General features: G+C 45.5%; 1 protein-coding gene across 1 annotated transcript in view; it reads right to left on the bottom strand.

The window, feature by feature from the left end:
- DPYSL5 (dihydropyrimidinase like 5) overlaps positions 1-9529 on the bottom strand; it is a 47882-nt gene extending 38353 nt beyond the window's left edge. Inside the window, exon 1 of the mRNA XM_044289014.1 lies at positions 9482-9529. The gene's annotated coding sequence lies outside the window, so the exon portion shown is untranslated. The remainder of the gene's footprint in view (positions 1-9481) is intronic.
- Between the last annotated feature and the right edge of the window lie 17785 nt (positions 9530-27314).

Raw genomic sequence — 27314 nt, 5'->3', positions numbered from 1 at the left:
GGTTATTTTGTGTGTTGCATTTCCCTGTCATTTGTATTAAGGCCTGAGGGAGACTCCTTTTCGTCCTTCCTTTTGGAGGAACAGGTTGCCTCAGTCCTGACATTAGTACCAGGGTCCTATAGGGTGAGTTAGGACACTAGGTATTCCTGTATATGAACTCACCTACCTCTGGTGTCTGTTCATACTAGTAGTTTGTCAGGACTTTGATTAGGGTTTTACTAGGAGGTGTCCATCTCCTTTCCCTAGTTTCCAGGACTTATTCCCTCACCCCTTTCCCTCCTATGTTCGGTGTGGTGCTACCCTCCCACACCCGAACATGATCACACCACACTGCAATAATCCCAGAGAGGGATAATACAACACACCGCACTGCAATAATCCCAAAGAGGGATAATACAACACACCGCACTGCAATAATCCCAAAGAGGGATAATACAACACACCGCACTGCAATAATCCCAGAGAGGGATAATACAACACACCGCACTGCAATAATCCCAGAGAGGGATAATACAACACACCGCACTGCAATAATCCCAGAGAGGGATAATACAACACACCGCACTGCAATAATCCCAGAGAGGGATAATACAACACACCGCACTGCAATAATCCCAGAGAGGGATAATACAACACACCGCACTGCAATAATCCCAGAGAGGGATAATACAACACACCGCACTGCAATAATCCCAGAGAGGGATAATACAACACACCGCACTGCAATAATCCCAAAGAGGGATAATACAACACACCGCACTGCAATAATCCCAGAGAGGGATAATACAACACACCGCACTGCAATAATCCCAGAGAGGGATAATACAACACACCACACTGCAATAATCCCAAAGAGGGATAATACAACACACCGCACTGCAATAATCCCAGAGAGGGATAATACAACACACCGCACTGCAATAATCCCAGAGAGGGATAATACAACACACCACACTGCAATAATCCCAGAGAGGGATAATACAACACACCGCACTGCAATAATCCCAGACAAAGAAATCATACAACACACCGCACTGCAATAATCCCAGACAGAGGGATCATACAACACACCGCACTGTAATAATCCCAGACAGAGGGATAATACATCCCAACCAATGTGAACGGCTGAATGAGACTTCGGCTGCCAAGTATCTCATGTGTACGGAAAAGGGGTGAAAAAAAAAAATCAATAAAAAAATCAGCAGAATGTCCTAAAATTAAAATTCTTTATTTCTTCTTATAAAAACAGGAGCATAAAAAAAGAAGTCTACGTGTTTTGGACAGTTACATCCTGTCTTTAATCATGGATCATAGTACTCATCAGTTACCAGGAATAAGGACAGGAGGTAACTGTCTGAAACGCGTAGGTTATAACTTTTTATGCTCTTGTTTTTTGAATTAGAGGAAATAAAGATTCTATGTTTTAGGACATTCTTCTGGACTCTTTTCTTGCATAGTGTTATGGCTGCCGAGGTGGCATTCCGGGCTGCGGTCTACCTGGGGTCTCGTATCTGGACTTAACTACAATATAATGGTGAGATTAATTGGTTTCCATTTTTCTCCAGAAGACTAAAGCCTCATTCACACGTCAGGGTTTGGTCAGTGATTTCCATGAGTGATTGTGAGCCAAAACCAGGATTGGAGCCTCCACAGACATAAGGTATACAGGAGAGATCTGCCCCTGTTCTGTGTTTAAAGCCTCACCCGATTTTGGCTCAAAATCACTGATGGAAATCACTGATGTGTAAATGAGGCATAACACTGATGGAGTCCTCTCATTTTGCTGGGACATCTGGACCTTCCCCTATATCAGCAGTCTGCCCGAGCGAGGGAATGTTGTTTTGGGTCCTTTTTTCGGGACTGTTCTTCGGTAGCATTCTCTGCTACTAGAATTCAGTCCTACTAGAGTATTCTGAAAAATAATAAGAGAAATGTATCCAGTAACATAAGGACGGTGCAGCAAAGTGTGACCTAGATACGCACAGCAGACAACTGGGGCACCAGCTTCATATACGAGGACTTTATATATCACCATAACAAGCAGAAAGTCCTCGGCAGCGGAGACCGCACCATTAAAGGCCATTTATACCCATTTATTAAAGCAGCCGGTAATGACCGCCTTATGCTACAGGATGAATAAAAATAGGACGCCTGGAAACTGTAAGCAGTCAGGAACCGACCGAAGAACTCTGCTCGTCCTATCAACCACTCCGACGTTCTATGGTAGACTCGTGGTTACTCTGTTGTCCTAAAGCCGTGGCACAGTACAGATCCTTAAATACAAGCAAGTGTGGAAACAACATGACAATCATAACGTGACATCATCCACGACAACGTTATTGGCCTGAAGAGGGAGGTGGTACGCCTCCGAAACGCCTCATCCTCTTTATCAACTTATGAGTCATATATTTTAATAAATTCTAGTCTCAGGATCATCAGCGTCCCGCACAGCCTGTGTTTCCTGAAAACCGCGATTACACATTGAACACTGGACCCCGGTGGGAACCTGGACCAGGCGGGAGCAGCGATCACCACAACCATGCTACGTGCTCACCAGAGTTGTTCCTGTTTGGAAGCACAACGCTCTCTGGTAGACATAACCTGTGGTGGGGGGCACCATCTTTCTACCTACTGTACTTCACTAGGTAGGGCGCCTCTGTGATTTTTATTTTCATCATCCATGACATCATCACTGGTCTTCTCTAACAAACGCTGACATCATCCATGATATCATCACTGGTCTGCTGTGTGCTATCTTACATTAAATCATCACCGTTCTGCTCTTACAAAAAAGAAAAAAAAAGTGACATCACACCATAATATCCAAACTAGTTTGATTTACCTAATTGTGACATCACATCATTTCATCACCACTGTTCTATCTAAAAAACAGAAGAACAAAAATATAAAAAAGGGAACACATTGCTCACCTCAAAACAGGAGGTATGACACTATGACATCACTGCTCTGCTCTTTCAACAGTGACATCATCACTGGTCTTCTCTTAGAGACAACCAGTGAGATGATACCATGACATCATTAGAGGTCTGCCCACAGTGACATCATCACTGGTCTACTCTAAGAGGCTCTCCAAAGACGTCACACGTGATTACTAGTCTGTGCTCTTCCTATGAGACACCGAGTGACATCATAAGACATGATGACACATCTGCTCACTTCCTATGAGACCTGCCCTGACATCATTTAGGGCTCATTCACAGGGCCGTATGAACGGATCCGCACCCGTTCCGCAATTTTGCTGAAGGTCTGCGGATCCTTTCATTTCTATGGTCCCTCAAAAGATGCGGAAAGCACACAGTGTGCAGTCCGCATCCGTTATTCCGTACCGCGGCTCCGCAGAAAAGATAGAACATGTCCTATTCTTGTCTGAAATCGCGGACAAGAATAGGCATTTTCTTTAATGGTTGCAGCCATGTGCGGTCCGCAAATTGCGGAACACAGATGGCCGGTATCCGTGTTTTGTGGATCCGCAAAGCACTACGGCGTTCTGAATGGGCTTGCTGGCTCCCCATAGAAAAGTGAGGAGACTTCCATCAACCCTTGGAGAGTGAAGAAGAGGGACAATGACTATCTAATGGAGGTGTACAACGCAGCACAAGATGAGGTCCACGACCCCGAGAAGTGGTGCCCCTGCCCTATAAAGCACTACAAATCCCCCAACGCTCTCCAGCCCTGTGTATCCTGTCCTACTTGTTGGAAATTTTTCAGTCAGGGCCAGAACTTTGGACATTTGTTGGATCCTGGCTATAATGTTATTGTAGTGAGAAGTACAGAGACCCTGCCCCCGAGAAGACCAGAAATGGAATATGTCCGGAGCACAACCGGACCATGACATTACACCAGGAGGCAGGGGCCCCATGACATCCTCCTCCCCAGAAGAAGAACGAGGGGTCATCTATCACTCCAATGAACTCCAGCTCTGAGGCATGTGCAGATGCAGAACCCCCACACCCCATCATGTCCAGCAGATGTAGGATGTTACACCATGGCGGCACTGTCCTTGCAGAGGGTGGCCACCACATCACAGAGATCAGATACCTCTCCTTTGTCAGATGAGATCCCCTCCCAAAACACGATGGGAATCTGCAGAGGAATCTTCAGCTGCATGCTGGGCCTCATCCAACACTGTGCCTGCATCGTCTGACTGCACATGTCCGAGCAGCTGCTCTGCGGGACCTCCACAGCCCTCAACAAAGAACGTCAGGTGGAAGGAAAGTGTCCCCTGCCCCCCACACCCACCAGGACACCGCTCCCCCTCCACATTCATGAGCACAGGCCTCACAGCAGCTGCCGAGCTCAGGCCTCACATAATCCGGCTGATAAACACGCGGCCACCGACTGCAGAGGATTCCTCGGAGGGACATCTGCCGGGTACCGGTGCCTAGGCCTCAACACTTACAGTAATGCCCACCAACATAGCAAACGGCAGAGAACCTGGAGAGGGGGCTGAATAATGAGTGCTGCTCTGGAGTAGAGTATAATACAGGATGTAACTCAGGATCAGTACAGGATAAGTAATGTAATGTATGTACACAGTGACTGTACCAGCAGAATAGTGAGTGCAGCTCTGGAATATAATACAGGATGTAACTCAGGATCAGTACAGGATAAGTAATGTATGTACACAGTGACTGCACCAGCAGAATAGTGAGTGCAGCTCTGGAATATAATACAGGATGTAACTCAGGATCAGTACAGTATAAGTAATGTATGTACACAGTGACTGCACCAGCAGAATAGTGAGTGCAGCTCTGGAGTATAATACAGGATGTAACTCAGGATCAGTACAGTATAAGTAATGTATGTACACAGTGACTCCACCAGCAGAATAGTGAGTGCAGCTCTGGAGTATAATACAGGATGTAACTCAGGATCAGTACTGTATGCACACTGTTACCTCTGCACACCTAATAGCTACATGTATGTGATGTCATATTTATTTGGTGACAGAATTATTCTGTATGTAAGTTACAAGTGATTTTTGGGTACGAGGTGTTTTTCCTGGCAGTGATTAGAATAAGGGGAGCACCGTAAATAGGGAATGTCCGCACATCTGACCAGAGGCCAAGACCATGGAAACTGGCGAGCTCCATGACAATGTATGTGACGCTCCTGAGACTGCTGGGTACAGCCAGGGGCCACACACTAGACATTAAGCCTGGGCGCTAGACCAGTAGTGCATAAACATTAGTAGGAACAGTCTATATTAAATGGCAAGGGAACTTGACCACATTGTATGGCTGAGACTCATCACTGGTGGCACTGTGACTGGTGGCCGAGACTGCTGCTGGCACTGTGACTGGTGGCCGAGACTGCTGCTGGCACTGTGACTGGTGGCCGAGACTGCTGCTGGCACTGTGACTGGTGGCCGAGACTGCTGCTGGCACTGTGACTGGTGGCCGAGACTGCTGCTGGCACTGTGACTGGTGGCCGAGACTGCTGCTGGCACTGTGACTGGTGGCCGAGACTGCTGCTGGCACTGTGACTGGTGGCCGAGACTGCTGCTGGCACTGTGACTGGTGGCCGAGACTGCTGCTGACACTGTGACTGGTGGCTGTGGCTAACACTGCTGGAACTGTGACTGGTGGCTGTGGCTAACACTGCTGGAACTGTGACTGGTGGCTGTGGCTAACACTGCTGGAACTGTGACTGGTGGCTATGGCACTGACTGGTGGTGCTGAGACTGCTGGCAGCGACTGGTGGCTTAGACTGCTGGAACTGACTGGTGGTTGTGGCTGGTTATCGAGACTGTTGGCTGTCGCTGAGACTGCTGGCACTGTGACTGTTGACTGTGGCTAGTGGCACTGACTCGTGGTTGAGACTGCTGGCACAGACGGTTGGCCCTGACTGGTGGCTGAGACTGCTTGAACTGACTGGAGGCTGCGGCTAACACGACTGGCACTGTGGTGGCTGTGGCTGGTGGCACTGAATGATGGCCAAGACTGCTGGCACTGACTGGTGGGTGAGACTGGAGACTTCTGTCTGCGGCTTGTGGCTGAGACTGCTGGAACCGAGTGCTGGCTGTAGCTAAGAATGCTGGCACTCACTGGTGGCCAAGGCTCAGACTGCTGCGTGTGGCTGTTTGCCGAGACTGGTGGCTGTGGCTGAGACTGCTGGCACTGACTGGTGGGGGAGACTGGTGCCTGTGGCTGGCAGCCAATACTGGTGGCTGTGGCTCAGACTGCTGGCCCTGACTGGTGGGTGAGACTGGTGGCTGTGGCTGGCGGCCGAGACTGTTGGCTGTGGCTCAAACTGATGGCACTGACTGCTGGCTGTGGCTGAGAGTGCTGGCTGCGACTGGGACTGCTTGCACTGACTGATAGCTGTGGCATGTGGCAGAGACTGGTGGCTGTGGCGGAGACTGGTGGCACTGACTGGTGGCTGTGGCTAGTGGCACTAACTGCTGGAGCTGGGACTACTGGTAGCGAATGATGGTCAGGCTGCTGACAGGGGCCCCTCTCTATATGGCTGCTAGTGCTGTGACTGAGATGGCGGCACTCCGACTTGCTTGCCGGCACGCTGGTGTGGGCGGTGCAGGGAGGGTGGGGTTTATTCGTGTATAGTGCCGTTTTCTCATTGGTCTGCGTCCTGGTGTGGAGCGCTGTGTGCTGATAGGTCCCCGCGCATGCCCAGTGTGAAAATCGGCACACACGCACCGACACAGCGCAGGCGCACAGGACTTTTATTAGGTACAATATACAGTGCTGCCCATAATTATTCATACCACTGGCAAATTTTGACTTAAAGTTACTTTTATTCAACCAGCAAGTATTTTTTTGATGGGAAATGACATAGGTGTCTCCCAAAAGATAATAAGACGATGTACAAGAGGCATTATTGTGGGGAAAAAACATTTCTCAGCTTTTATTTACATTTGAGCAAAAAATACAAGATGTTCCGCACTGTGGAAAATCTCAGAGGACGTGGTCGGAAGCCAAAAGTGACACCTGTGCTGCCAGGAGGATAGATAGAGAGGTGAAAAAGAATCCAAGGATCACCACCAAGGCCATCCTGGTGAATCTGGGCTCTGCTGGTGGCAATGTCTCAAGGCAGACAATTCAACGGACACTGCAGACCAAGGAGGACGCCACTTCTCCAGATAAGGCACACAAAAGCTTGCTTGGCCTTTGCAAAAGCTCATCTGGACAAAGAAGAAGACTTCTGCTCTTCTGTCTTCTGGTCAGATGGAACAAAAATGTAATTGTTTGGTCACAGTGAGGTTTCCTTCATTTGGCGTAAAAAAGGAGAAGCCTTCAACCCAAAGAACACCATCCCCACTGTCAAACATGGTGGTGGGAACCTAATGCTTTGGGGGTGTTTTTCAGCCAATGGACCAGGGAACCTAATCACAGTAAACGGCACCATGAAAAAAGAGCAATACATGAGGATTCTCAATGACAACATCAGGCAGTCTGCAGAAAAACTTGGCCTTGGGCACCAGTGGACATTTCAGCATGACAATGACCCAAAACACACAGCAAAAGTGGTGAAGAAATGGTTAACAGACAACAACATTAACGTTTCGGAGAGGCCCAGCCAGAGTCCAGACTTGAATCCAACTGAGAATCTGTGGAGGGAGCTAAAGATCAGGGTGATGGCAAGAAGACCCTCCAACCTGAAAGATTTGGAGCTCATTGCTGAAGATGAATGGGCAAAAAAACCTGTGGAGACCTGCAAGAAGCTGGTCTGCAATTATAGGAAGCGTTTGAGAAGGGTATGAATAATTTTGGACTGGACACCTTTTGCTCAAATGTAAATAAAAGCGGAGAAATTTTTTTTTCCCACAATAATGCCTCTTGTACATCGTCTTATTATCTTTTGGGAGACACCGATGTCATTTCCTGAGAAAAAATTACTTGCTGGTTGAATAAAAGTAACTTTAAGTCAAAATTTGCCAGGGGTATGAATACTTATGGGCAGCACTGTGTGTAGGGTGTGGTTGTATGTATAACCGAATGCACAGATGTGAAGATTATCGGGCAGGGAAGAAACCTGTATATAGGGTGCAGTTATGGGGTGATGTATGGCTGGGGGTGCAGTTATGGGGTGATGTATGGCTGGGGGTGCAGTTATGGGGTGATGTATGGTTGGGGGTGCAGTTATGGGGTGATGTATGGCTGGGGGTGCAGGGGCTCAGTATATAGGGTGATGTATGGCTGGGGGTGCAGGTACTCTGTATATAGGGCGATGTATGGCTGGGGGTGCAGGTGCTCTGTATATAGGGTGCAGTTATGGGGTGATGTATGGTTGGGGGTGCAGTTATGGGGTGATGTATGGCTGGGGGTGCAGGGGCTCAGTATACAGGGTGATGTATGGCTGGGGGTGCAGGTACTCTGTATATAGGGATGTATGGCTGGGGGTGCAGGTGCTCTGTATATAGGGATGTATGGCTGGGGGTGCAGGTGCTCTGTCTACAGGGTGATGTATGGCTGGGGGTGCAGGTGCTCAGTATATAGGGTGATGTATGGCTGGGGGTGCAGGTGCTCAGTATATAGGGTGATGTATGGCTGGGGGTGCAGGTGCTCAGTATATAGGGTGATGTATGGCTGGGGGTGCAGGTGCTCAGTATATAGGGTGATGTGTGGCTGGGGGTGCAGGTGCTCAGTATATAGGGTGATGTATGGCTAGGGGTGCAGTTATGGGGTGATGTATGGCTGGGGGTGCAGGTGCTCAGTATACAGGGTGCAGTTATCGGGTGATGTATGGCTGGGGGTGCAGGTGCTCTGTATATAGGGATGTATGGCTGGGGGTGCAGGTGCTCAGTATACAGGGTGATGTATGGCTGGGGGTGCAGGTGCTCTGTCTATAGGGTGATGTATGGCTGGGGGTGCAGGTGCTCAGTATATAGGGTGATGTATGGCTGGGGGTGCAGGTGCTCAGTATATAGGGTGATGTATGGCTGGGGGTGCAGGTGCTCAGTATATAGGGTGATGTATGGCTAGGGGTGCAGTTATGGGGTGATGTATGGCTGGGGGTGCAGGTGCTCAGTATACAGGGTGCAGTTATCGGGTGATGTATGGCTGGGGGTGCAGGTGCTCTGTATATAGGGATGTATGGCTGGGGGTGCAGGTGCTCAGTATACAGGGTGATGTATGGCTGGGGGTGCAGGTGCTCTGTCTATAGGGTGATGTATGGCTGGGGGTGCAGGTGCTCAGTATACAGGGTGATGTATGGCTGGGGGTGCAGGTGCTCTGTATACAGGGTGTAGTTATGGGGTGCTGTATGGCTGGGGGTGCAGTTATGGGGTGATGTATGGCTGGGGGTGCAGTTATGGGGTGATGTATGACCGGGGGTGCAGTTATGGGGTGATGTATGACCGGGGGTGCAGGTGCTCTGTATACAGGGTGATGTATGGCTGGGGGTGCAGTTATGGGGTGATGTATGACCGGGGTGCAGTGTAGGTGATGCTTACAGACTAGGTGCACGTACTGGTGCCCTCCTGGTTCCGGGGATCACTGACCTGCTCTGGGCTCCGGGCTGCAGCTCTGGCAGGGGGCGGCTGGGTTGGGCTCCTCTCCGTGCGCCTCTCACAGCAGCTTGGAAGACTGGAGACACAGGGGGGCGGGACCTCGGCGCTGACTGACAGCAGGATAACCTATCAATAAGCGGTGCACCTGAGAAGCAGGGTAGGCTGCCCGCAGAGGACGGTTGTGATTGGTCAGGACATGTTGTAGTTTTTCTCTTTTTCTCGCCCTTGTTTTCTCCCCTCCTGAGAACTCAATTTCCCAGCGTGCCTTGCAGCAGGCGGCTGCCAAGGGATGGGAGGTCGCAGTTGTGTTCTCTGGAGAAGGATTGCCTGATGGTTACCATGGAGACCGATGTACCTGACAATGACTGCGGCCTCCCCCCACCCAGGGGTCTCCCCCACCCTGACAGCTGCCACATTATGCCAGTGATATAGTCTCTGCTCCATGTATTACAGACCCCCTTATATTACCTCAGACGTCGCCTGTACATGTGACCTGCTCCGCTGCGCTCAGGGGGACGCTTGTTCTCCTGAGGAAAGCGAATAAGTAATAACTGAAATTTTTTATTCAATTCCTCAGACCCAATGTGAAAAAATATTGCTTCAGCGACGCCAAATATGTCATTTTTGGGGTTCGCGGATGGGGTGGTGTTGGTGGTAACTTTTCGGTTAACCTTAGGCCGTGTCATACACTTCCGGCTTTATGGCTGACCTGACGCATGGGTGGCATGGCATTTTCGTACCCACTCACCTCTATTTCAGCCTCGACCTTTTGTATATTCGTTCATGGCGGGATTTCTCGAGGAACCGTGTTCTTATCAAGGTTCCATCTAAGGGGGAAGAAGGGATCAGCCTTCTGCTCCCCCCACCAATATTCTCGAGGATCCAAAAGTAGATTTTGGCCCTTTAGGGGATACTTGGGTGCAGTCTAGATAGACATGAGACTAGTCAAGTGTTGAAGAAGGGAAGCCATTGGGCCTTGACGCTTGTAGGACCTTATGACTCGGAGGATTGGAGAAAAGATCAGACATCAGGACCCTTCTCTTTTTGGAGAGGATTGTCGTAGACCACATCCTTCAGAGAACGTTTTGTAACGCCGCCCCATGTACCAGTCGGGGGCACCAGATCGCTGCTGCTCATGTCTATGAGACCCTGTGAGTTGTACCGGTGTTTATGTGCTTCCGATAACATCGGGAGACTAAAACTCAGCACAGAGAATATTCTGTATCACAAATGGTGAATACCACCGATGACACAAACAGGAGGCGTTCTAGAAAAGACTTTATAGCTTTGGATGTAGGGAAAGAGGTATTCTGGAAAACACTACAAGACTGATAAACATGGTAGTCTGGATAATGATGTCACTGGTGATAAACCTAGTGGTCTGGATAATGATGTCATTGCAGGACACCACCCTACAGTGGAAAACCTCATCACTAGAAGACATCAATGATGGCCAACTGTAAAAATGTAGAATAACAATGTACACGGGTGTCATTTATATCTCATGATGCATCACTTACAGCCACCATTTTATAAATTACATCTGGGGTGCAGTCGACGTCTTTGGAGGGAAAGCTCATTAACATGCGGCTGACACGTGTTTTAGAAATAATGTACCGAGGAGAGAACAGTCTCAAGTTGTTGCAGTGTAGGGACCAGACTAACACTGACCAGAAGGAACACAGGAGAACGTCTCGAGCCTGAGGTCGCGACTTCCACCAGATGGAGAAGCCTTACCAGAGATGCATGACATAAGCAGCTATCATACCAGGAATTGTTATCGGTGACAGATGAAAGAAAACTCCTTTAATCCGATACCAGTTTATAAAACACCGTTGTAAGGAAGGGGGGGGGGGCGAGAGGAAGGCAAGGAAATTATCTCATAGTCGACGGCATTGGCCAGATAATTGTTAATGAGCGTTCCTATTGATTGCTTGTTAATGATTATCTGCGGGATTCTCGGCCTCTGTAAAGGGTCCTTTAGGAACAACTCTGAATGTCCTTCAGTGGCCTAGCCAGAGCCCTGATGTAAACCCAAATAGCACATCTCTGCAGAGACCTTAAGATGGATGTCCACCAATGGTCACCATCTAACCTGATAGAGAAGAAGAGAAGAAAACGCCAAGATCCAGGTGTGCAATCCTTGTGGCATCGTCCCCAAGAAGACTGGAGGTTGTATTCACTGCCAAAGATTCTTCAACTAAGGTTTCTTTCACACTTGCGGCAGAGTGATCCAGCAAGCAGTTCCATCGCCGGAACTGCCTGCCGGATCAGGCAATCTGCATGCAAACAGATAGCATTTGTAGACGGATCTAGATGTGGATCCGTCTCTCCGTTTGTCATATGGACAAACTGATCCGTTGGTATTTTTTTTCCACATTTTTACCGGTCTGCGGATCCGACATTCTGTTATTTTTAATGCCAGATCCGGCACTAATACATTTCAATGTAAATGAATGCCGGATCCAGCATTCCGGCAACTGATCCGGAATGTTGGACGGAGAGAATACCGCAGCATGCTGCGGTATTTCCTCCGTCCAAAACGCCGTTCAGTGACTGAACTGAAGACATCTGTAGCTGGCCAGCTAAGACCTGTCCTAGGTTGCTAGTATAGCTTATATGTGTATACAGTTAGATCTGCCAATAGCCTTAATACAGTTCCTATGTTTATGTGTTAAAGACAAAAGCAGAGTTATTTACTGTGACATTATGTTTTGGATGTTATATAACTTATATTTTGTGTTCACAGAAGCAGAAAAAGATAATATGCCTTTTAGATTCATTTTATAATGTAAGGTAAGCTCAGTGACACAGCAGAAACAACAGAAAGCATAGTGTTAATCTATTGTTGCTGGGCAGAAGTCTAGACCCATCACCCCCAGCTCCTGCTGCTAGAATCATTATTCACTAGAGACAGGAGCTGAACAGACATTCACTACACTGAAAGCTGTTTTATGGGAGCAGAGAGGCCAAAATAGGTATTTAAAACAGTTATATGATTTTCCTACTGTTAAAGGGGTTGTCCGAGTTATCTTTTTGTTCTATGTTCCTAACTAGGCAAATATAACAACTTTACAATTAACTCACTTTATCTGCAGTGCCTGGTTTATCAGATTTGACTGAGGGTCACATGACCTATGATGTCAGTTTCTCTCCCTGCTCTGATAAAGTTGATTTACAAGCCTATGAACGAGACGTCACTGTGCTAGCCACGCCCCCTTTCACTGCTGTCTGCTCTCTCCTAGGATTCTTAACCCCTTCAGCTGCACAAGCAGTGACAATTCTTGGCACAGGAGCTGACAGACTAGAGAGAGCATTGCACAAGAAGGTAGGGGGAAGATCCTGTGTGTATTAGCAGTGTCATTATACAGGTGGGACTTGTAGTTCTACACTTTACAAGTTGCTGTTGATTCTCCCAGCACTCAGGGCAGCTCTTGTATCCACTCCCTTAGCAGTGTCATTATACAGCTAGGACTTGTAGTTCTACACATACAACATGCTGCTGATTCTCCCAGCAGGCAGACATGTCACTCAGGGCAGCTCTTGTATCCACTCCCTTAGCAGAGCAGGGGGAAGGGCAAAGATTGTTTTTTTTTTGCATGTAAACAAAGTGCCAGAAAAGAACCAGGGAAATGAGGAAATATTTTATTTTTTTTGCATAAAACTTGCTTAGCTTAGTTATATATTGCTGCCCATCAGATTTTCAGTGCTATATACATTTTATTTCATAACTCGGACAACCCCTTTAATATAGCGATTAGAACTGTATACTGAACCAGTTATATGTGTGTTTACTTACAGTTTCACCAAATTGCAAATTCAATTGCAAACTACAAATACAAATTGCAAGCATTCAGATTCCATATTGCAATCCAAATTGCATACAACCATACCAGATCATACTCAACCAATCTGCAAATAGTCACTGCTAACTGCATACTGCAAGTGAACTATTAGTTAGACCTCAGAGAGATCATAACGTGCTTAAAGGGGTTATCCGATCTTAGACAATGGGGGCATATAGCTAGAATATGCCCCCATTGTCTGATAGGTGCGGGTCCCACCTCTGGGACCCGCACCTACAAGGAGAACGGAGTCGGGGAGAGTTGTGGCTGGAGGACCCCGGGGTATGTCCACCACCAGGCGCAGCTCCCCGCCTCTCCCATTGAAGTGAACGGGAGCGCACCGCGCATGCGCGGCCACCGCTCCCATTCATTTCTATGGGGCCAACGGAAATAGCCGAGCCAGCGCACGGCTATTTTCGGCAGCTCCATAGAAATGAATGGAGGGCGGCTGCGCATGCGCGGTGCGCCCTCCTCAACTTTCTTTGCTCCGTTCTCCTTGTAGGTGCGGGTCCCAGAGGTGGGACCCGCACCTATCAGACAATGGGGGCATATCCTAGCGATAGGCCCCCATTGTCTAAGATGAGATAGCACCTTTAAATAACTTAAAGTGAGAGTAAAGATACTCAAGAGAGAAATATATCCACCATTTTATGTTGAATGACAAGATTGAACAGTTGAACCACCATCTTAATCATACCGCCATTTTGTAATATCTTTTAACACGTGTTAGGTACATGGACTATCTGCTGCGGAGGCGGCAGTGTTATATATGGAGAAAAGTTAAAGTTAATAAAGAAGTTATTTGAAGCATTTGGTGTGCTCTTTAAACCTACTGTTTCCATAGAATGGCGCTAGAGGAATTACAGAGTAATAGACAGTCTGGTTAGACTAAAAGTCAGAGATATCAAAATTCTTCTAATGCCACAGCGCAAAAGGCACTTCATAGAGCTGCGCCTGCCACAGTGGAACTATTCCCCTCAGAGGGCGAATGATAGCGCTCCTCAACTTGCACAGTAAAGGGCGCATTAGAGCAGCAGAGCACCAGCATATACTGCCGCGCAGCAACTGTTCCCTGAGTGAGCAAGCAAAGACATATCAGCGGAGCTACCATTAAGGCCATAGAACGTGCGCATTAGTCAAACTGCAGCCGACTCTTAAAGTGGCAGAATGGCAAAGGCAAGATAGTCAGAGAAATAGCGCCAACCCTCCTGCGATCCCTAGAGAGAGAAAGAGACGCATGGTGGAAGGCCAAAGTCCAGAGCTAGAGTGCCTGAACCGCTATCCACGGAGAGGCTACGTACTGCAGTCAGCTAGTTTCCTGCCACTAGGCCCAAAGCCTGTAGCAGCGTATCCAAGCCAGCGCATCGCAAGTCATCACAGATCATAGCAAGTCATCACAAAGCATCGCAAATCTGCACAGAGCATCGCAACTCAGCGCAGAGCATCGCAAGTCTGCACAGAGCATCGCATGTCAGTGCAGAGCATCACATCAAGAAAAGATAAATCTCCTTTAAGACAAACATTTGATCAAGCAACCTTCAGATCGCAGTATCCTGCTCTTCAAAATAAGGTCAGAGCTTTCCTTTTATTACTTATCATTGCATATAGGCTTTGGCATAAAGAGATATTTTTGTGTTCAGATAAAGACTTTAAAGTAAAACAAAGGAAAGTTTGTATTACACAGACTCTATTGCATTTAAAGTGAAAGTCATTTATCGCCGTTACATTTAAAGCGAAAGTCATTTATTTCTGCATTTGTCAATACTGCATTTAAAGTAAAGGACTTAATATTCGTATTGATTGTTTTAGCATTTAAAGTAACATTTCTGAACCTAGTATTACCATGCCACTGTTAGAGGATACAAAAATAGATAGAGTAAAGGGGAAAGAGCAAGGGAACCTGTCTGAGGTAGAAGAGTCTGATGCAGCATTAGTCTTGCCTCAAACAAATATAGCCCAAAAAGATGAACTAAGACTTTCATCACGTGCCAGAAAACCGACCCTAAAGATACTGGAAAATTTGGAGCAAGAAGCAGCACTAAAAGAAAAAAAGTTCACCAGAATGTATGAGAAGTGGAAATTATACATTAAAGGCATTCGTGGAAAGTTATAACAAAAAATTATAAAAAGGAACCTGAGTGATATGGTAGAGATGGTAGAAGAATCTGAATCATAGCTTATGGCAGCATATGTCAACCTGCGGTCGCTTACACCTTCCCAGGACATTGTAAGGAACATGGACACAAGTACTGCAGTCACTAAAGATTTAGTAAAGCTCATGAGAGAACTTTTATCTGCAGCTAATTATGATGAAGTTAAATCAAGAAGGAGAATCAACAAGCTTTTTATGAGAGACTATGCTAGGTCCTTAGGGGGAACCACAATCTCAAGTGTGACTTCCTTCTAGGGGTGCACCGAAATTCCGGCGGCCGAAAATATCGGCCGATATTGATACATATCGGCAGAAAATAGCGGGGAGGGACTGGGAGGAGGAGCTGGGGGCCGGTGCGTTCACTGTGCTCCGGCCCCCAGCTCCAGTAGTTATAAAATGTGTACAATTAATAAGGATTCTATTCATGAGGCCCCCTCTGCAGTAGAACATTCAATATAGTCACATCCTACTCACAGGGCTGTTATCTTAATGCTGGCCGGCCGGGCAGAGGAGCGGCAGCGTCACAACTGACGTCATGTGCCCGGCCTACTTTCTGAATGAAGGAGGCGGCGCAGGCATGTGACGTCAGTCGTGACGCTGCCGCTCGTCTGCCCGGCCGGCCAGCATTAAGATAACAGCCCTGTGAGTAGGATGTGGCTATATTGAATGTTCTACTGCAGAGGGGGCCTCATGAATAGAATCCTTATTAATTGTACACATTTTATAACTACTGGAGCTGGGGGCCGGAGAACAGTGAACGCACCGGCCCCCAGCTCCTCCCCGCTATTTTCAATTAATTGTACACATTTTATAACTAGTCTGTACTGGAGCGGCAATGGGGGGGGGGATGGCACTGTTATGGGGTGGGTGGGGGTCTGTGGATGGCACTGTTATGAGGTGGGGGTCTGTGGATGGCACTGTTATGGGGTGGGTGGGGGTCTGTGGATGGCACTGTTATGGGGTGGGTGGGGGTCTGTGGATGGCACTGTTATGGGGTGGGTGGGTAATATGATTTATTAAATTCATGAAAAAGAATTATTAATAAAATCATTAAAAAAAAATAAGTATTTTAAAAGTATTTGGGCAAAAAGGCAGTTTCGGTTTCGGTCAAGGGGTATCCTGAATTTTCGGTTTCGGACCAGAATTTTCATTTCGGTGCACCCCTACTTCCTTTGCTAGCAGAAGTGCCGCCCCCATATCAGAGTCCTCATGTACTTCAACCAAAGGAAAGGAATTAGCTGAACAACTTGCTGTCAAGAAAGAAGAAATTGAGATTGAATCTGCCATCGAGCCGCAGCGCCAATGGATAGCTGAAATGAATGCACAACTCCATCAAATAGAAGCTGAAAGGGATGCACAACGCCATCAAATGGAAGCTGAAAAGTATACACAACGCCATCAAATGGAAGCTCAATTGGAGGCACAACGCCATCAAATGGAAGCTGAAATCGAGGCACAGCGCCAACAGATGAAAAGTCTGGAAAGGCAGAAAAAAGTTAAGATCATAGAATCCAGACTCAGAGTACATGAGGAGGATACGAGTCAGAGTAGTCATAGGTTCAAATCTGTATTAAGTGAAGAAACAGACTCCTACTTTCCTTCATATGCCTAAGAGAATGGAAGGAAATCTCCAGCATGTAGTGAAGAAATAAGTTATTATCCTTCCATCCCTGTTCATAAAAACAAAGAGAGGCCCAGTCAGGTGTTGGGAAAGGGCTGTGTGGATTTGCCCTCTATCTCTACTGGAAAGGATGAAGAAAAGGACTCATTCAGAAGTAAGTGAGAAAATAGAACCGGATGATTCTATTCCTAGATGCCATGGCAATGCTCAGGAGAGTGTTACAACCATTGTCCCAGAAAGACCACAGAGAACAGTCCTAGCTAGACATCCCATTCTGGAACCCACTGTATTTTCAGGAGACGTACTGAAGTTCGTAGATTGGAAAGCAAGTTTTGAAATGATCATTGAGCATCATTGCTTCAGTCCAGTTGACAAGTTATTCTTCCTTCAGAGATATGTTGGTGGAGAAGTCAAGGAAGTTCTTGAAGGTAACTTCTATAGAAAAGACGAAGAAGCCTACAAAGAAGCTTGGGAAAAATTGAATACAATATATGGTCATCCTTTCTTAGTACAAAGAGCCTTTAAGGAGAAACTAAATAACTGGCCTAAAATAGGTCCTAAAGAACACTTCAAACTCCAAAAGTATGGTGACTTCCTGCAAGCATGCAGCAATGCCATCCCACATATTCAAGGACTGGAAGTACTGAATGACTATCTAGAAAACCACAGGATGCTAACTAAGCTACCTGAAGAAGTGGCTTCTAGATGGAATCGCTATGTGACTAAACAGTTAGATCTAGATAAGAAGAGGAAACACGGATAGCATGTAAACCAGTAACATAATCTTACGTCTTAAAATCCTTAGAAGAAAGGCCTGCAAGAGAGATAAGACGTGCAAGAGCAACTAGCTTTGCAACCAACACAGCAGCTAAAGGTCCAGATACCTACGAGAGCAAGTTCAAAGTCACTACTGGGATCAGTAGAGAGATAGAACCAACAAATGTTCAAATACCTTCAAGTGTATGTTCTGTGGAGAGAACCACTCAATACATAAGTGCCAACAATTGAAGGCAAAGTCTCCAGAAGAAAAGAAAACAATTTGTGCTGGATAACCAACTGTGTTTCAGATGCCTAAGAAAATGCCATGTTACTAAGGAGTGTAAGAAAAAGGCCACATGCAGCGTTTGCAAAGGATGCCACCCTACACCACTACATGAAGAACGTTCAAGGAAAGATAAATCCTCAATACCTAAAGATACTGAGGAAGGAAAGAAAGTATCAGTATTCTCTTGCAGAGTGAGGGAAGGAGAAAGCAATGGCACATCAATGGTTGTACCAGTGTGTATATTAAATCCTAAAAGTAGGAACAAGAAGGCATACGCCTATGTGCTACTGGATGCCCAGAGTGATGTCACCTTCATTGATCAAGAAATCGGCAAGAAATTACAAGTGGCTACAGAATCAGTGAAGCTCAAACTCGCCACAATGACGGGGAGAGACACATTAGTGAACAGTGAAAGGACTGAGAGTTACAGGACTTAATTCAAACTGCACATTCAATCTACCTTCAGCTTATACAAAAGATAATATACCTCTAGATAGAGATCGCATACCTATCTGTGAAACAGCCAATGAATGGGAGCACCTATGTGGCAAAACCAACCTCGCGACTGGGTTTTGGGGAGGCCTGTTTAAAAGCCTCTTGCCTCGGGATTATGGCCCTGTGGCAAACCCAGCCACTATATACGGTAATTCCTGTACGTATGATGTTAGGGCATATGGGTATACCACGTTAAAGAACCAAGCGTATATATGTTTGTGTAACTTGTCAGCTTGGGAGACAGTTGGGTGGATAGACAGAGGGGAGGAAAATGCTGGGTGTGTTCCATTGTCCCATTGTGTGTTTAAATGGTGATGTCTGTCCTGTTGTCTCCACATGTGTATTGGCGATTTCCCTTTGTCCTGAGAGATAATTGGATTACTTCTCGGTTGTCTCCGGGACAGAGAGGAGGAAACCATGATGCATTGTGGGGATGTGTTGTATCTGTCCTGTATTTGCAACAACTGTAATAAAAACCAGGCTGGGTGTGCCAGCACGTCAGACCACTGCTTGACCCTCAACACGGAGCCTTGTCTCGTTATTGGGGGGATTCCCTGTATGCTGTTAGAGACTGATTGCCAGGAGTGTAAGCTGATTGTATGCTTTTCCTGTTCGTCTGCTAGCAGCTATTCGCGAGGTTCCAGTTTGGAGTGCTATTTTGTATCCAGATCGGGAGTTTGGTGTTCTGCAGTAGCTGTGCCTGTCTCTCAGAAAGGGGCATATCGCCTAAACGGATTTTAACCCCTTGTCTGCTGAAATGGTCCGTTACAACCTATCTGTCATATCTCATGAAATGTCTGCGCTGAAGGAGTTTGGTGTTGGACTGTTGATAGGCTACGATTGTCCCGAAGCCTTGGTACCATGAAAGGTAATCACAGGAGGAAAGGGTGAACCCTACGCTGTTCAAACTAATCTAGGATGGGGTGTTGTTGGAGGAAAACAACAGATCGCAAACTCAAGACAGGTGACAGGATTGTGTCATCAAATATCTGTCCAAGAGTTACCAACTGTAAGTCCAGCAAAAGTAATCAAGATCCTTGAATCCGACTTTGCAGATATAAGTTCTGAAGAAAAGAGTGTATCCCAAGAAGACATAAAGTTCGTACACACTCTAGAAGAAAATATTCAGCAGAATCAACAAGGTCATCTTGAAATGCCCTTACCCTTTAGAGAGCCACCTCGTCTGCCAAATAACAGAAATCTTGCCCTAGCACGATTGAAATGTTTGAAGAGAAGGTTGGGAAGAGATCCCAAACTCAAGAATGATTATTTGAAATTCATGGAAGGCATCCTCAAAGAGGACATGCAGAGAAAGTTAATAACCAACCTAAAGAAGGAGAAGTGTGGTACATCACACATCAAGGTGTTTACCACCCAAAGAAACCAGATAAGATTAGAGTAGTATTTGATTGCTCAGCAAAGTACAATGCTGTTGCATTGAATGACCATCTACTAAAAGGACAAGATCTTATAAACACTTTGCCTGGAGTACTCTGTAGATTCAGAAAGTATCCTGTAGCGGTCGGTCATGTGTGGCGTTGAAAAGATTTTCCACCAGTTTCATGTGAAAAATGAAGGTAGAGACTTCCTGATGTTTCTATGGTGGGAGGATGGAGATAGACATACAGAGCCAGCAGACTGCAGAATGAAAGTACACTTGTTTGGAGCAGCCTCATCTCGAGGTTGTGGCAATTATGGCATGAAGTACCTAGCTAATCAGAATGAAAAGGATTGCCCATCAGCAGCAAATTTTCTGAAGAAAATCTTTTATGTAGATGATGGTCTTATAAGTCTAGAGTCCACAGAATCTGCAATCAAACTAGTGAAAGAAAGCCAAGAGTTATGCGCAAGAGGAAACCTGCGCCTTCACAAATTCATCTCAAACAACAGAGAGGTACTGGAATCCATCAGTGACTCTGAATGTGCATCAACAATGAAGAATGAAGATCTCAATTATGATCATCTTCCAGTTCAGAACGTACTTGGATTGGGATGGAATGTTGTCGTGCATTTTCATAAGTGTACAGTCTTATCTGAAGATATTATAGTCCAAATATCAATGCCCATTGCCTTTAAGTGTAATCACAGATTGAACCAGAGTCTGATATTTCTCTATAGGGTTGAAACAGGCCGAGATGAGGTTATGCTAAGTTCAGTTTGGGTAACATGTTTGTAGGGACATAGAGTGTATTGTCTTTTAAAATTATTGTGAGCAGATGTAGTATATCTGTTAATACTATGATGGGTCCTACAGACATGTATCTGTGGGAGACAACCATTATGAATAGCATTGTATTATTTTACCTAATTACAAAATCATTAGGCAAATCTACTTTGGGTATATGAATGTCCCATTCATGTCTTCATAATCATATTCTATATATTCCTGTGTGGTGTATTTAAATTTGCAACATATCTTAACCAATGACTTATATAATATGTCATCTATGTATAACAGTGTGTCTATGTGTGGGTATATATATATATATATATATATATATATATACGCATTATTTAGAATATATATTTTATGCCGTGTGTATCCCACTGACCATATAGACTTTTAAGATTTAGAAAAGTATTGAAGTTATTTCCTACTAACTGGATTTCATGAGGAGAGCGGAATATTATTAGCCAGCCGTGTGGGCAAGTTAATGAATCCGGATGTTAAGTAAAAGGAACCATTGTCCATTGTCCCTAAGAAGACAGTAGGAGATGGTGACTCCAACATGTCTAGATTAGGGGTAATTAAAATGTCAGGAAGAAACCCTTAATACTGATTTATATTTAATAGGTCAATGAGGTCATCTGCATATATTATTAGGTATTTAGAGTTAATGTTGAAATTGTCATGTGGTACAACAGTGCCATCTAGAGGTAAATTAATAATAGTATGTCATTTTCACCAGTATTCCAAGGGTTAAAATGACATCATTGGTATCTGCATACGAATACACCCACCTTGTCTGATTGGAGATCCCTAATTTGGAAGGGGATGAGTTTTAGATAACATGGGGTATAAAGTATGCATGTAAAACATTGGGGGAAGCTATCTAGGGGAAGCTATCTATGAATCTACACTCTTCAACTAAAATAACTGCAACAACAAAAAGAAACTTGGATTAATTTTTGTCTACTGGAAGAGTTTTAAGAACTAATCACACCCAAAACCTGTCCATCCTTGACTTGGTAACGTATGTTATATTTTTGCTTGTGATATTATTAAGATATTCCTCTCAGCATATAGTCAAAAGTTCCCATATTGTGGGAACGTATAGTGTTAATCACCTCCCTAATGCTAGTTGTCCTCTTAGCAAAGATGCATATTGCTAATGGGAGATTAGACATTGTCTGAGTAGAGGAAAACTCTGGGAAATTATATTTCCATAGTCTGGTTGCTGAGTGGGATATAATATCATATTAATATCATTTATATTTTTGATTGTCATAGGCTGAGACAGAGTTAAGGGACAACATTTATTGTTCTTGTATTAATCTGTATTTTGTCATGTTATAACCTGTTGATAAACAGAAAATCCTGAACTTCTCTTGATGTATTAATTATTGGTCTGTTGGATAAAGATATAGCATTTATTTCTTATCATATGTTATTTTTAATAATTCTGTGCTGATGAGAAAGTGATAGTGGATTACACCTCCATCTAGTGGTGGTTTGTTGGTACTGCGTCAATTTGTCTATCCATTGATCTCATGTCAGTTTTGTATTGGTTTTATACTCATTAAATTATTACATATATTTTGCATAATTGGTTGCCCCTTTGTTTTCATTAATTGCATAAATTAAATTTAGAGTCTCAAGATAAAAGAAAAGGCGTTTATATGTCCGCCTAGTGGATTTCCTGACTGATTTCCATATTTTATTATTTTATTAAAATTTAATTTTTTTTATATAAAATATTTATATTTTATATAAAAGATATATTTGACAATGTAGAGAACGACAAGTTCTTCTTTGAAGTATCTATTTAAGAGTAAGTTGCAACTAGACGCACCATTGTTTCCGCAGTGGCTTCTATATATGATCCATTGGGATTCTTGGCCCCAGTAATCCTCAGAGCAAAAGAAATACTACAAGAATTGTGCAGACAGAAGTTGAGATGGGACGAGCCCATACTTGAAAATTTGAGGCCAAGGTGGGAGAGTTGGATAAGAGACTTGCAAAACTTGAGAGAAGTTTAGATGCCCAGATGTTTTGTACCTTAGGATTTCGGAAAGTACAAAAAAATAGAACTTCATCATTTTTCAGATGCCAGTAGGTTATGGTCAGTGCTCATACATCAGAGAAATAGGAGAGGAAAAGATACACTGTGCCCTAGTTATGGGGAAGGCCAGATTTGCACCTACCAGTATTCAGACAATACCAAGACTTGAACTGTCAGCAGCCTTAGTTTCAGCATCAGTAAGCAAGTTTCTGAGAGAAGAATTGGAATTGAAAATAGATGGAGAATAATTTTGGACAGACTCACAAGTTGTCCTAGGATACATAAACAACGAAACTCGAAGATTCCATATCTTTGTCGCTAACAGAGTTGAGAAAATTCTGGAAATAACAAATCCAAAACATTGGCATCACATTGACACAAAACATAACCCAGCAGATCATGCTTCAAGAGGCCTGAATGTAACAGAATTGAAAATTTCTAATTGGTTCACAGAGCCAGAGTTCCTTTGGGAAAAGGAAATCACACCCAGTAAAGGTTACACAGAATTGTCTATGGGTGATCCAGAAGTAAAAGTTGTACAAACATTGAGCACTGCTGTCAAGTGTCAAGATGACATACTTAAAAGACTAGCCAGATGTTCAAAATGGAATACAGTCATAAACGTAGTAGCTTGAATTCAACGTTTGGCAAAGGGAATCAGAAAGAAGGAATTGTTGAATGTAGAAGAAAGAATGAAAGCTGAAGAAACAGTCATAAGACTCATTCAACAGAGATTCTACAGTGAAGAGTTGAGACTTAGTCAAGAACCTAAAAGGCTTCCAAACAACCACCCAATGTACAAGCTTAATCTTGTTCTGCAGGATGGTATACTGAAGGTGGTAGGGAAACTGGAAAATGCATCGTTACCTAGCAGAGTGAAGCATCCAGCAATTCTACCCAAAAATTAGACCTTCACAAGATTGATTATTGATTACTACCACAACTTGCCGCATCAAGGAAGAAGCTTTACTCAAAGTGGTTTGAGAGAAGATGGTTACTGGATTGTGAAAGGAAGCAAAGTTATAACAAAGTATATAAATGTGTAGTCTGCAGAAAGGCACATAGACCTACAGAAGAACAAAGAATGGCAGATTTACTGGCAGATCGTGTAAACCCATCACCACCATTTCTTTATAGTGGAATGGATTGCTTTGGCCCATTCATCACCAAACAGAACCGCAAGGAGTACAAGAGATATGGACTAATATTTACATGTCTGAGCTCCAGAGCAATTCACCTGGAAATGTTAGAAGATATGTCAACTGATGCATTTATCAATGCCTTAAGATGTTTCATAGCCATTAGGCCTCATGCACACGACCGTTGTGTGCACCCGTGGCCGTTGTGCCGTTTTCCGTTTTTTTCTGCGGCTCCATTGACTTTCAATGGGGCCGTAGAAAACTCGGCTTGTGCACCGTTTTTACACCGCGCCCGTGACCCGTGTTTCGAGGCCGTGAAAAAAATATAACCTGTCCTATTTTTTTCACGGCCAACGGTTCACGGGCCCATTCAAGTCAATGGGTCCGTGAAAGAACACGGATGCACACAAGATTGGCATCCGTGTCCGTGATCCGTGGCCGTAGGTTGCTTTCATACAGACGGATCCGAAGATCCGTCTGCATAAAAGCTTTTTCTGATCTAAGTTTTCACTTCGTGAAAACTCATTTCCGACAGTATATTCTAACACAGAAGCGTTCCCATGGTGATGGGGACGCTTCAGGTTAGAATATACTGAAAAACTGTGTACATGACTGCCCCCTGCTGCCTGGCAGGTGCTGCCAGGCAGCAGGGGGCAGACCCCCCCCCCCCCCTGTTTTTAACTCATTTGTGGCCAGTGCGGCCGCCCCCCCCCCTCCCTCCCCTGTAGTTAACTTCTTGGTAGCCAGCCCCCCCTCCCTCCCCTGTAGTTAACTAATTGGTGTCCAGTGGGCCCCCCCTCCGTCCGCTATAGATAACTCATTGGTGTCCAGTGGGCCCCCCCTCCGTCCGCTATAGATAACTCATTGGTGGCCAGTGGGCCCCCCCTCCGTCCGCTATAGATAACTCATTGGTGGCCAGTGGGCCCTCTCCCCTCCCACCCCCTCCTAATTAAAATCGCCCCCCTATCATTGGTGGCAGTGGTGAGTACCGATCGGAGTCCCAGTGTAATCGCTGGGGCTCCGATCGGTAACCATGGCAACCGGGACGCTACTGCAGTCCCGGTTGCCATGGTAGCTTAGCAATTTGTAGAAGCTTTATACTTACCTGAAGAGCAGCGATGTCTGTGACCGGCCGGGAGCTCCTCCTACTGGTAAGTGACAGGTCTGTGCTATAAGCAATGCGCCGCACAGACCTTTCACTTACCAGTAGGAGGAGCTCCCGGCCGGTCACAGACATCGCAGCTCTTCAGGTAAGTATGAAGCTTCTACAAATTGCTAAGCTACCATGGCAACCGGGACTGCAGTAGCGTCCCGGTTGCCATGGTTACCGATCGGAGCCCCAGCGATTACACTGGGACTCCGATCGGTACTCACCACTGCCACCAATGATAGGGGGGCGATTTTAATTAGGAGGGGGAGGGAGGGGAGAGGGCCCACTGGCCACCAACGAGTTATCTACAGCGGAGGGAGGGGGGGCCCACTGGACACCAATGAGTTATCTATAGCGGACGGAGGGGGGGCCCACTGGACACCAATGAGTTATCTATAGCGGACGGAGGGGGGGCCCACTGGCCACCAACGAGTTAACTACAGGGGAGGGAGGGGGGGCCCACTGGACACCAACGAGTTTACTACAGGGGAGGGAGGGGGGGGGCGGCCGCACAGGGGAGGGAGGGGGGGGCGGCCGCACTGGCCACCAATGAGTTAACTACAGGGGAGGGAGGGGGGGCGGCCGCACTGGCCACCAATGAGTTAAAAACAGGGGGGGGGGGTCTGCCCCCTGCTGCCTGGCAGCACCTGCCAGGCAGCAGGGGGCAGTCATGTACACAGTTTTTCAGTATATTCTAACCTGAAGCGTCCCCATCACCATGGGAACGCCTCTGTGTTAGAATATACTGTCGGATCTGATTTTCACGATGTAGCTCATATCCGACAGTATATTCTAACATAGAGGCGTTCCCATGGTGATGGGGACGCTTCAAGTTAAAATATACCATCGGATTGGAGAAAACTCCAATCCGATGGTATAAAAGAACTCCAGACTTTACATTGAAAGTCAATGGGGACGGATCCGTTTGAAATGGCACCATATTGTGTCAACTTCAAACGGATCCGTCCCTATTGACTTGCATTGTAATTCAGGACGGATCCGTTTGGCTCCGCACGGCCAGGCGGACGCCAAAACGACTTTTTTTTCATGTCCGTGGATCCTCCAAAAATCAAGGAAGACCCACGGACGAAAAAACGGTCACGGATCACGGACCCACGGACCCAGTTTTTGCGGGCCGTGAAAAAAAACTGTCGTGTGCATGAGGCCTTAGAGGTACCGTCAGAGAGCTTAGATCTGACCAAGGATCAAATTTTGTTGGAGCAAAGAATGAATTGAAGAAAGCTCTAAATGAGATCGAGAAAGAAAAAGTAACTGAGTATTTGTTAGAGAAACAGTGTGATTTTCATATGAATGCTCCACATGCAAGCCATACAGGAGGAGTTTGGGAAGGACAAATCAGAACTGTAAGAAATGTGTTAAGTTCTGTGTTGGAAAAGAACGCCAGAAGAATAGATAATGCTTCACTTAGGACCCTATTCTATGAAGTAATGTCTATTGTTAACAGTCGTCCATTTACAGTTGATAACATCAACGATCCAACAAGTTTGGACCCTTTAACTCCGAACCATCTACTTCACCTTAAGTCTGATTACATACAGCCACCACCTGGCAAGTTCACCAAAAAGGATTTATATGCTAAAAGGAGATGGCGAAGAGTTCAATATCTATCAGAACAGTTTTGGAATAGATGGAGGAAAGAGTTCTTAGCCAATCTTATGCTAAGAAGTAAATGGCAAACACCCAGAAGAAATGTACAGATACTTAAGAGAGAAATATATCCATCATTTTATGTTGAATGACAAGATTGAACAGTTGAACCACCATCTTAATCATACCGCCATTTTGTGATATCACGTGTTATGTACATGGACTATCTGAGGCGGCAGTGTTATATATGGAGAAAAGTTGACGTCTATAAAGAAGTTATTTGAAGCATTTGGTGTGCTCTTTAAACCTACTGTTCCCATAGAATGGCGCTAGAGGAATTACAGAGTAATAGACAGTCTGGTTAGACTAAAAGTCAGAGATATCAAAATTCTTCTAATGCCACAGCGCAAAAGGCACTTCATAGAGCTGCGCCTGCCACAACATCCTGATGCATCCTGAACGGATTTCTCTCCATTCAGAATGCATCGGGATGAAACTGATCAGTTCTTTTCCGGTATTGAGCCCCTATGACGGAACTCAGCGCCA

This window comes from Bufo gargarizans, chromosome 4 (genome assembly GCF_014858855.1).
Source record: "Bufo gargarizans isolate SCDJY-AF-19 chromosome 4, ASM1485885v1, whole genome shotgun sequence".
Classification (NCBI taxonomy): Eukaryota; Metazoa; Chordata; class Amphibia; order Anura; family Bufonidae; genus Bufo; species Bufo gargarizans.
This window is presented reverse-complemented; position numbering and strand designations above follow the sequence as displayed.